This window comes from Asparagus officinalis, chromosome 4 (genome assembly GCF_001876935.1).
Source record: "Asparagus officinalis chromosome 4, Aspof.V1, whole genome shotgun sequence".
Taxonomy (NCBI): Eukaryota; Viridiplantae; Streptophyta; class Magnoliopsida; order Asparagales; family Asparagaceae; genus Asparagus; species Asparagus officinalis.
The window spans coordinates 50,407,293-50,420,379 of record NC_033797.1 but is presented as its reverse complement, the minus strand read 5'-3'; positions in this window follow the sequence as shown (position 1 = coordinate 50,420,379).

The window sequence follows — 13,087 nt, the reverse complement described above, 5'->3', positions numbered from 1 at the left end:
TATAGTCATATTTCATATTTACCATTGTGTTTTTGATAACATTGCATAGAATATGCAATTTTGTGAAAATTCTATATTCTTAGTTTTTTGGACTTAACAATAATCATATCCATATTTTATTAAGTCTATATAATCATTGTGTAAAGTTTCAAAACATGGTTTGGCCAAAATATCAAATTTCACATGTTTACATTTTCGTGTTTTGAACTATTTTGCAAAATGATGATTTTTCACAAATGGGAAATGCAATTTGGAAAATTCTTTTTGTAACATGTTCACTTACATGTTTATATACTTTTCCCAAAGTTTCATAATTTTCAGAAGTCAAATGAATATTTTACAAATTGTTTAAATCATGTTTATATACATTTCCCAAAGTTTTATTATTTTTGGACTTCATTTGTTATTTTTAACATATTTTTAAAAGTCTCAAAAATAGCTTTAAAAACATGTTTTGAGTGTATTAGATTTCGATCGACCGCACCGGTCGACCGAACCTGAGTTCATATGCTTACTGGGCGACAGAGAGTCTGTCGATCGACCGGTCCGGTCGACCGATAAAATTTCCGGTCGACCAGCTTCCAACGACTAGTTTTTTGACCGTTGCCTGGGGCTGTTTCTGTCTTTTTGCTTGGGGTTTTTGGCTGAGTTGTGAGAGGGTATAAATACCCCATTGCCTTCAACTCTCAAGCTAATCCAAGAAGTTTTTAAACAAGTTTTAAACAAGGGTTTAAGTGTGTTTAAGTGTGTTTAAGGGTTTGTTTTGTTTGTGAAGAAGTTTTCACAAGTGGAGGAGATCATCTTCTTGTTTGGGCTCCAATCTCCATCTCTCCATCTTGTTTTCCATTGAGAAGTTTTCTAAACTCTACTCTATCTTTCATTTGTTATTTGTCAATTATCATTTCTATTAAAGCTAGTTTTATATTGAGTTTAGTTGATTTGATTTTATCTCATTGTTACACACACCCACTTGAGCTTATTGTATTTACATACATAGTATATTAGGGTTGTGAGAGATTGTAACATTAAGTTGTGCTTAATTGTGTTCTCATCTATTGTAGAGAACGAATTTATATTTGTTACATTGTGAGTATTGTTAGGTTTTCGGTGAGCTAGAAACCGAGTGTGTTGTGAAGTTTTCGGTGAACTAGAAAACCGAGTGTGAGGAGTGAACGTTATTCGGTGAGCGTTGAAAACCGACACTGTGAGGTGTAAACGTTATTCGGGTGAGCGTAGAAAACCCGGTTGTGATAGTGGATTTCTCCCCGGGAGTGGTGAGGAGTGGACGTTGATCGGTGAACGTTGAAAACCGACATTGTGAGGGTGAGTGTGAACGTTGATCGGTGAGCGTTGAAAACCGACACTGTGAGGTGTAAACGTTATTCTGGTGAGCGTAGAAAACCCGGTTGTGCTAGTGGATTTCTCCCCGGGAGTGGGGAGCGGAGACGTAGGACGGAAGGTCCGAACTCCGTGATCATTTGATTGTGTTTGAGTGTGCTTTGGCGTATTTATTTTTGCATTCATCTTATATCGCCATTTGTGCATTGCTCATTTATTTCATTCACTATCTTGTTTAGATTGTTTACCCCTTGTGTTAGTTTATATATCCTTGCATTATATATTTTTATCATATAGGATATATATCTTGTTGTTTATATTGCTTATCCTAGCTAATATATATTGTTGTATTTCATACTTGCTAGGATAACTTATTAATTAGTTTTAATTGGCATTTAATCGGATTAGATTAGCATAAGACCCAAATCATCCCCCTCTAGGGTCTAACAAAAGGGGGTCATTTTTTTGGGAAAGTTGAGCGTATCTCTGTTTACCCAAAAGCGGAGGGCAGCCTCGTCATAGTCGAGGGCATTAGCCTCAATAGTCTTGAAGGTGTTAGATCCTAGAGGGGGGGTGATTAGGGTCTTATGCTAATCTAATATGATTTTATACCAATTAAAACTAATACAAATATATTCTTGCAAGATAGATATACAAAAGATATAAGCAAGAATAAGCAATATGAACAAAGGTAAATATCCTAGCAATAAGATATACTATTGGATATATGCAAGGATATACAAATTAACACAATGGTGAAATAAACATAAACAAGATAGTGTGTAAAGTAAATAATGAGACAGTGACGATATGAGCAATGAGCACAAATAAGAATAAACGCCAAAGCACACTCAAACACAATCAAATGATCACGGAGTTCGGACATTCCGTCCTACGTCTCCGCTCCCCACTCCCGGGGAGAAATCCACTATCACAATCCGATTTGGAAGCCGGAACTTCTACACACTTGGTTTTCTAGCTAACCGAAAACTCTATAACTCACACTATTGCAAACCCACTCTACACCCTCACAAGTGTTGGACCTAGCCGTTGTAGGCAATAAAAATCGCCTTTAAATCCTTATCAGAGAAGTTCAGAACAAAACTGCTAAAACCTCACCCGAAATAGCGAAAAAGGGGAAAACGCAGATATCTCCCAAACCGTAAGGAATTTGGCAAAACAGAGGAAGCGAACCGAAGCCTTCGGCTAGGCCACCGCTGTCGATTCCCCCACGGGCGGTTCAGCAGACACTAAGCCAGGGCGCAGACCCGTCACGCGCTTACATGAGCTCTCCACTCCATACCCAGCCGTAGAACCCGTAAAGACGCCACAAGTGACCCCGTCCTGAGTGGGGGTCAAATCCCAGTTCATCGTCCGAGGAATCGCGAGGGACCGCAGCTCAACAATCGAAAACCCTCTCGGCATGCTGGGGAGGTAATAATGGGTCCCCTCTACCGTGCGGAACCACCGGCTCTCTTTGAGCAACAGGGCAGAAGGGTCGGTCATGGAGTCGCCGAACAGAAATTGAGGTTTCGGCAGCTCTGCCCTGGCCTCATCTGTCAGCGCCGCATTGGTCGTCAGCTCGCGCAGGGTCAAGTGATGACCATCCGTGACCCTCTGTACCAGACCATGCAGCTTATCAGCAGTGAACAAGGGTACTGGAGCCAACGAGGGAAAACGAGAAGGGGCCGTGTAGCTCATAGCCCCGACGTGGCCAACGGCCACACCCTCCGGGAAAGCCTCATCAGGGAAGGTCGCTGCAACAAGAAATAGAAAGTCAATTGAGACAAAATCCGCTGTAGAGGTGAAATCGCCCATCGAACATAGGAAGGCGAAATCGCCTATCGAAAGGGGGAACCCACTTCGAACGAGGTCTGTCCCTACGGACTACACTCCCCTCTAATGGGAAGGGCCGAACTCGCCTTACGAAAAAGGGGTTCGTCTCCTCCCCACTGGAGAATTCGCCCGCGGGGACAGTACTCATCCTCTAAAGGCAAAATAGGGCAAACTTTGCCCCAAATCGGGGAAATAAGCAACACTCATCTCCCTAAATCCGACGCCTAAGGCCTGCAAGGGATCGCCCAACGAATCCATCAACGTACCTGGGCACGACTCCAGAGCACCAGCAGGCATGCCGGCAGAGAGACGGTCGGAGTAACGTCCGGGACCTGCACCCCTCACTTTGCACCTCTTAGGTTTCGGAGCCATTGTAAGAGGAAGCGGGAATTCTTTCCTTGGATGTTCCCTTTCGAGATTTGAAAGCACGGTAAATCCCAATGGAGGAAAACGGCTGATTTAGAAGGGCGGAGTTGCCCACGTGACCACGACTGCCCTCGAAAGGCGAAAACCCTAACGGACAGGAAACGGGGCCACGATCAAATTCGACGGCCCAGATCACCCTCAGTGCATCGAAGGGACCGAGATTAGCGTTGGAATCCGACGGTTGAGTCCGAGAACCACGGCCACGATACGTCGCAGGGCGAAACGCACGAGGATCGTGCTGTCAAGTCACGATCGCCACGATCCAATGTCTTAGCTGGGAAGCACGAGGCTCTGTCAGCAGACGCGTGGCTCATCTCTCGTCAGATCCGGTTCCGCCTACAAAAGGAAGGGTTTCGCCTGCAAATACTGGGCATAACCCCACGAGTCGCGCGAGAATTGGCTCTCAAAAATTAATTTCGCCTTGACGATGCATTCGCCCTCAAAGGTAAAATTACGAACAAAGCCAAAAGAATGACCTTGCTTAAACGGTTGAAACCCACGCCCCAGATGGCTAAGGGTTAGAGCAGAAATCTTAGCATTAAGCCTAAGAGAAACTGTTCGACAACTCATCATACTGAGGAGAATAGTATGGCTAGCCCGATTCAAACGGTAATCGGTAAAGGCACATCAAACCCGTTGATAGCTGAGGGTTTGCTAAAAATCCTAAGAGAAATCGAAGGCACTTGCTTCGCCAACAGTTTCTTCATTCAAAGTGTTCCAGACCACACGCAAGCCAGTTTAGGTCCGAAAACTTTGAAGGGGGTCTTGTAGACGGTAAAAAATACCTCTATGGGTCTACAGGGAATTTGTCTACGAGAAGAGTTCGCACGCCCAGTTCTCTGACACGGACCTAAACCGCGTAGACGTCGACTGTGCTCAAATCCAGGTTCGCCTAACGGTCGACTCGCCAGCATGAGTCAGGAGCGATCAGGATGGCGGAAATTTGCTCTTCGCTCAACTCGCCTGCCCGAGTTCGGAGTCGAATCCGCCAGCAAGCCCCAAAACCGTCAGTACAGCTGGGTATCCACTACCCCACGTGCTGAGGTGGGCCTTCCCACCTCTCTCGACCCAAAGGGAGAGAGAGCACAGTACCCCAGGGCCGTCAAAACGGCCGCCCACAGTGCGCACAGCGCGAAGGAGCTGGACAGGTGTCGAGTCAACCTGAGCATTCATAAATGCGACTCACCTCGGCTGTCTGAGTCTGGAGCTGGGTCCGCCGGCACTCGGCAAGCTGGCTAGACTCACTCGAGTACTGTACACCTACTTCACCGCCTCTCCTGACCGGAAAGGAGAAAGCGTCGTGCTCAAAGCACGCCGGGCGGTCACGCACAGTACTGGTGATCGGACAGACGCCTCATCGATCTGCGGACTCATAAATGCGGTTCATTAATGCTGGTCAAATCCACTCGGATAGTAGTCGTTTGTTGCCTCACATACAAGAATGGGCCTTCCCATCGTAGGTGACAGGACATAAAGCACAATCCCTGGAATGACCGATCATGGTTTCGAGGAACAGCTAGACGTCTCTGAAGAAGATGTGGTCACATCCCACAATTCAAGGAGGAGTCAAGTTGTCCTTCTCCCATTTAAAAGCCTCTTCCGGCACACTGGAGAGGAGGTCGCAAAACTTAGGAAAAAGAGTTGAGACCAAGCTCTCTGCACAACTTTCTTTGCATTGCAGCACTACTGCTTAGTTCCGAGCTCCGATCGCCGGCGAACTAAACAGACCCGAACTCTCTCAAGTTGAGCTTCTACTGCGAACTGAAGCTCTCCAGCAACCTCATTCGAACGGTCCAAGGGAAGCAGACTCGACACGAGCATCGAGCGAAGCATCCTGTAGCCACCTAAAAGTCCCCACACAAAACAAAGAGGGCCTTCCCTCTGCTTCTGTTGTAACTATTTGATCATTAGTTTGTAATAAGCTTTCTTATAAATACAAACGAAACTCCCTTTTTTCGGGAAATCAAATATTCACCCTACAGCCGTGTCTCCCTCAAGTGCTCAGTTACAACCTCTCCCTAGGTTTGTCAACCGACGTCACTCCTCTTGGGACGATCCCCGACTCTCACCACACACTCCTCTCGGTGTACAAGTGTATTACAAAGTGATCTCACGATTAAGCACAATACAAAGAATGATTGTTCTCTAATATGGATGAGAACACAATAAAAGCTCACACTCAATTTGTTATAACTCTCACCAACCCAAATATACTATGTATGTAAATACAATAAGCTCAAGTGGGTGTGTGTGTAAACAATGAGTAAATCAAAATCAAACTAAACTCAATACAAATGCTAGCTTGTGGAAATGTAAATCAAACGTATAAATAGCTAGATATGAGTTTAGAGATTCTTCTTTGAATAACAAGATGGAGAAATGGATTAAAAGGAAACTCAAACAATGTAGATGATCTCCTCCACTTGTGAACCAACAAAAAACAGCTTTAAACCAAACTTAAACCCCTGTTAATACTTTTTAAACTTGTTTAAAACATCCCATTAGTTACTGAGATAGAAGGGGGTTTGGGGGTTTATATAGGAAGAAGAAGCAACAACAAAAACCCCAAAGGAAAAGACCAAACAGCCCAAGAATAAAAAATCTGATTCTATACCAAAAGAGCCGTTGGGATAAACGGCGGTCGACCGCGGCAGTTGACCGCGAGCAACAAAAACAATAGGAGAAACTCTAGAGACAGCGGCGGTCGACCGCGAGGAATTCAGCTTGACGGTCGACCGCGAAAGTTTCTGCTGCCCACTATGGAAAAGACTCAGGCACGGTCGACCGTGAACTGATATATGAAATTTTATAATTTTGAATAGTTTTTTGATTTTAAAACACTATTTAAAAATATCAAAAAAATTCCAAAAAATGTAAAACTTTGAGGAATGATTGTAGACATGATAATAAACATGCTACAATGACTGGTTTCCAAAAGGACTTCCCAAATAAAAAATATCATCATTTTACAAAATAGGCCAAAACATGAAAATGTAAACATGTGAATTTTGACATTTTGGCTAAACCATGTTTTGAAACTTTACAAAATGATTATGTAGACTTAATAAAATATGTATATGATTATTGTTAAGTCCAAAAACTAAGAATACAATATTTTTACAAATACAATAGAAAATGAAACATATGAGTATGTATATGAAAATATATTTGTTTCATATCTAAGTAGTTAAACCAAATCACAATAACTATTCCGCCAACCTCCATTGGATATGATCGTTGTGGCGCAATCCATCCAACCTCCAACATATTGTTTGCCTAGAATAAATATAAAACACAAACACTAGACAAACAATATTAGATGTAAATTGTTTGTAAATCATCATCAAAATAAGAAGGCCAACAGAAGGTGCTGAGGCAGACGTGAGGGTTATTATGCGAATCTCGTATATAAGCGATCTAGTTGCCCTATGGTCGTGCATGGACGTTGCGGTAGCAATGGCGGGGCCTATGTTGGCTTTGTTTCCGCTGGTTGTGGTCGTTGTTTTTTTTTATTCTGTTATAGCCATAAGAGAAAAAAAGTTTAATACTTTGTTGAAACAAAATGTACACCGTGAATTTTAATACATTAGTTGTTAAAGCAAAGATTATTTTTAGTTTTGTGTTTACAATTATAACCTCACAAAGTGTACATCACTTGCATTGTCCATCTTTGCCCCACTCATTCCTTCCCCCTCCTCTTGAACTTTAGAATTCAAAAAGTTTAAATAAGAAATCAATAATTAATCACATGGGAAGTGGCATAGGTAGAGGCAAAGGATGAGGAAACGGATCATTTGAGGTGGGTGGTTAGAAAAGAGTAATTATTGTTTAGAAATTAGTAATACTAAAGTAAAAATAAATGGCTATTGAACTAATTATTAATTAGTGATTACTCTAGACAATAAAGTTGGGCAACAGTTCACCTCCCACTAAATGGGACCCAACATGAGAACAAAAAGGGACTTTGATGAATCTAATCTAATGTAATACTATTATAAAAGTGGGTTGCCATGTTAAAATATTTCTTCCCAAAGTACCCTCCAAAACACATGCATACAAAAATAAAACACATACATACATCCTCTAAAATACATGCATACTTACGTACAACACATATATACGTGAATATACATGCATACTTAAATAAAAAATAGTTATTTTTTATAATTATCTTATTAAACTTTTCTTAATTAAATACCTTTATTCTCTACATTTAATATCTTAAATGACCTCCTCCATCAAATTTAAGGTTAAATTTAATGTGTTTGTTTGTTGTTATATTGATAGAAAGTTGCTCAATTATTGGGTTATAATTAAACAAATATTGTGATTGTTTTGTTTTGTTTCCTTTCATGTATGGTTAATTTGATGAGCATCCAATATTAAGTTGGGTGTATGTTGACATATAAGGACTGTTGTGGATTTGTATTGCATTAATTCAATAGATTATTTAATAGTGAATATAAAATAAATAAATTATTAGGACTATTAATATATTTTTTAATATTTTAAATTTTAATATTGTTATTAGAAAATAGTATTAAATAGTTTACAAATACAAATTAAAAATTACAAAATAATAGGCTTTTTACGACATTAGTTCCTTAAATCTTTGATATTCTAAAATTAATCCCTCAGTTCCTTAATCTTTGATATTCTGAAGTACCTCAAAATCAGAAAATTAATATCAAGTCCCTCCCCTAAGCTATTTTGAATTAGTCCCTTAAAGTATTGAAATTGCTATTATGCTCCTCAATTAATAAATTAATTTGAAATTACGAACAAGTGGCTACGCTCCTTTGAGAGTTTGTAATAAACTTGAGATTTAATTAATTTTAATTTTACTGTCACTACTTTCTGTATATTTCATCTCTCTATTGTTATCTTATTTATATATCAATACTATATTATTAGAATAATTAATTAATGTCAAATTTAAGATTAGTTATCAATTAGAAATAAATTGAATAGTTAGGGGTATAATAGGATTTGAGTTAAGTACTAATTAAAATAGTACATTTTATTATTTAAAATTATATTTATTTTACAAATATGTGTAATATTTAATATATCACTATAAATTTAAAAAATAGAACATAAAACAAGTACAAATGCCTGCGTGCAACGCACATACACTATAGTAGTGTGAATAAAGGAACTTTGATGAATACTACTACATCGTTGAATTTTTATAAATTATTTGAATAAGAATGTGAATAAATGGACTTTGATGAATACTCATGCAATTGACAGGCATTTTTGAAAAGAATTTTAACATATAGGATGTTATGTATGTATATATGGTCTTCTACGCATGTATGGATATGAAATTCTTGAAGAGGGTAATTATCACATATTGAGTATTTATAGATAAGTTATGGAATCTTTCAAAGCCTAAGAAATAAATATTAAATATTATTATTATCATGTGCAATTAATTTAATTTAATTTAATTTAAGATTAATTGAATGAGAGTTTGACATAAATTTAATAAATAAAATAATTAAAATTAGATTTTTCAAATTTGAGAGGGTTAAAAAGAGTAATCAAAAGTTTTAGTGCCTCAATCCTCTTTTATACTCTTTTATACGTAGGATAGATAGGCACAAAATCCGAAGCCGGATACGCTCCTATTTCTACTCTACATAAAAAAGCGATATTTAAAGCTTTTTTTAAATAAAAAAAATGTATGAATGTGTCTCGGTCTTAAAGGGTAAACTGAAAAGATTGCTTAAAGCTTATTTTATTTTAGAAAATAAATAAACGATTGATTTAAAATATATTTTGATCTCTTGGACTTTTCCCAAGAAAACACTTAAATATCTAGTTAATTATTAACTTCGCTTTCATAACTCTACCATCCCTTATCAAGAAATGATTGAGGTTTTTTATGCACCCCCGTTGGTATGCAGCTCTTGACAAAAATCTCACAAAACCTCGTTAAGCTCCCCCAAACCCAACCAGTGGCGGATCCACCTTTGATGGAGGTGGACCAAGAAGGGTACATATCACAATACGCTTCTTAGTTCTTAGTTTTCGGTTTCTATGAAAAAGTCCTTGAACTTTTATTGTTTTCCAAAGGACCAAAAAAAACACTATATTTTAGAAATGGTACATCTCAAGAAACATGCCTCTGGGATTGTTTCTTACAAAACCCACTTTAACTTTCATTGTTTTGCAAAGGACCTCCAGAAAGCATGAAGCACATTTTCTTATATTTACCTACTAGAAAGCTGATCCCACAATTCACAATCCAAGCTACGGAACCAATGATTTGTGAATATATTGAGTACATATTTAGAACCCGTAAATGGTAACACATATTGAGAATGATGAATTAGACGGTATAATTAATCAAACAATTATGTTATCATGTATCTTTTTTCAAGGCATGAAAACTCGTTAAAGACAATTGTAAACTTTTAATTGTTAATCATATTGTGTCATCATTTTCTAGAAATCTTGAATCTGACACTGCCAACCCCACTAGCACACACAAAAAACCTCACAACAAGAAAAAGTTACAATTTTTTAAAGCACAATAACTCTCCTAGTGGCATCGATTGGAATTTCACATGGGTACATGGTTAAGAGATTACCTCATGGTGGGGGTGGGGTAGGCCTGACCATCCGGGCCGGCCCGGGCCGGGCAAAACCGGAGCCCGGACCCGGACCAGGGCCTGACCGGGCCGGGTTCCGGGCCGGCCCGGGTTTTTTTTAAATTTTTTTTATCAAATTTTTAATTTTTATTTAAGTTTTAAATTATAAAAAAAGACAAAAAAATAATAATAAAACAATAATTTTATTAATCACTTAAAATAACATAAATTACAAATAAAAAATTATAAAAATAAATTCTTTATTAATAATTAATAAATCATTTACAAATTACAAGTATAAATTTATTTTGGAATTCATCGCATCACAATAGATAAGTACATCCCAACTAAGTTTTTTTAAGTTTCTTTTCTTTTTTTTTATAAAAAAATGCTAAAAATTAGTTTAATATTATTATATTCTATATAATTATGTATTAGTATATACTTCCAAATTATTATGTAACTATATATTATGTAACTATATATTATATGTAAATATATTGTATATATTTATAAGTTATAATTTAAGAGAGAGAGAATCGCATAAGTAGCCCTGTAGCCGTTGCTCGTTGGGCCAATGGGAAAGAAGTAACTGTTGTAATATACTATACTTATATATACTTATATACTAAGAGAGAGAGAGTATACACACACATATATATAAAAGAGTATACTTATATAATAGGTAGTATACATATATAAGAGAGAGTATACTTATATATACATATATACTAAGAGAGAGAGTATATTAGTATATATATATACACACGGCTGTGCCGCGGAAACCCCGGCAAGCCGCTCCGGCCGAGGCCGCCTTTGCCGCGGCCCGGGCCTGCCGGCCCGGATTATTTTTTTTATTTTTATTTTTATTTTTTATATATTATACTATGTATATATAAATGATATAAAATGTTATATTATATTAATATATTTTTATATATTATAATATATTAGTATATATATTTGTATATATAACATATTCTATATTGTAGAATATGTCATATTGTAATATATACCTCTCTCTTAGTATATAAGTATATATAAAATGTAGTATATAAATATACTTTCTCCTATATAAGTATATATAAGAAACTCTCATCTATAATACCTGTAATGATCATAGTATGTATATATATACTCTCTTAGTTAGTATGAAGTATAGATACTTCTCTATATAATATATTTATATATCTATAATATCTCATAGTGGTGTATATATATACCTCTCTTAAGTATACAGGTAATATATAATTACCTCTCATATAAAAGTAAATATATGTATACAGTTATATACTCATCTTCTTATATAGTTATATATATATATATAATATAATATATATATAATATATATATATATATACATATATATATTATATAATTAATAATATTATCATAATATAATAGTAGAACTCTCTTTTATATATTATAATATGTATGTATGTATAATATTATACCTTCTTCTTATATATATATTATATATCAATATACATCTCTCTAATATATGTATAATCTCTCTTATAAGTATATATAAGTAATACACTCTCTATATATGTATACATATATGTTTGTGTGTGTGTGTGTATATATAATATTATATAATAGTATACTATAGATATATATATTATATATAATATATTAATAAGTATATATATATATAATATATTATAATATACTAATATACTCCCTCTCTTAATTACTATTTATAAAGTATACTCTTCCTATTATAGTTACTACCTATTAATAAGATATACTCTTGATAAATGTGTGTTACTCTCTCTCTCTTAGTATGTATCATATATATAAGTATAGATATTACACAGTTACTTCTTCCCATATGCCCAACAGCAAACGGCTACAGGCTACTTAACGCGATTTCCTCTCTCTAAATTATAACTTTATAAATATTACATATATTTACATATAATATATACGTTACATCAATAATATATTACATAATAATTTGGATATAACAATACAATATATATAGAATAATAATATAAACTAATTTTAGCATTTTTTTATAAAAAAAAGAAAAGACTTAAAAAAACTTAGTTGGGCATGTACTTATCTATTGGATGCGATGAATTCCAAAATCAAACTTTATACTGTAATTGTAAATGATTTATTAATTATTAATAAAAATTATTTATAATTTTTTATTTGCTATTTATGTTATTTCTAAAGCGATATAATATATAATGTTTATTATATTTTGTCTTTTTTTATAATTCTAAAACTTAAATAAAAATTAAAATTTGAATAAAAAAATTTAAAAAAAACCGGCGGCCCGGTAACCCGGCCCCGGTCAGTCCCTGGTCCGGTCGCGGGCTCCGTGTTTGCCCGGCCCGGGCCGGCCCGGAGGTCAGGCCTACCCCCCCCACCACTAGAGTATCCTCTAACCATGTACCGCATTCTGAAATTCCAGATCGATGCCACTGGAGATTATTGCGCTTTAAAAAAATGTTAACTTTTCTGTTTGGAGGTTTTTTGTGTGTGCTAGTGGTTGTGCAGTGTCAGATTCAACGATTTCTAGAAATTGGTGACACAATAGATATAACAAATTGAAAATTTACAAACTGTCTTAAACGATTTTCATGCCTGAAAAAGAACATGATAACATACTGTTTTGATTAATATACCCGTCAATTCACATTCTCAACTATTTTACCATTCTACGGGTTCTAAATGCATACTCAATATATTCACAAATCATTGGTTCCGCTACTTGGATTGTGATTGTGGATCAGCTTTCTAGTAGGTAAATATAATAAAATGGCTCATCTTCTCGGAGGTCCTTGCAAAACAATGAAGTTAAAGTGGGTTTTGTAAAAACACAATCCAGAGGCATGTTTCTTGAATTTACGATTTCTAAATATAGGTCTTTTTTG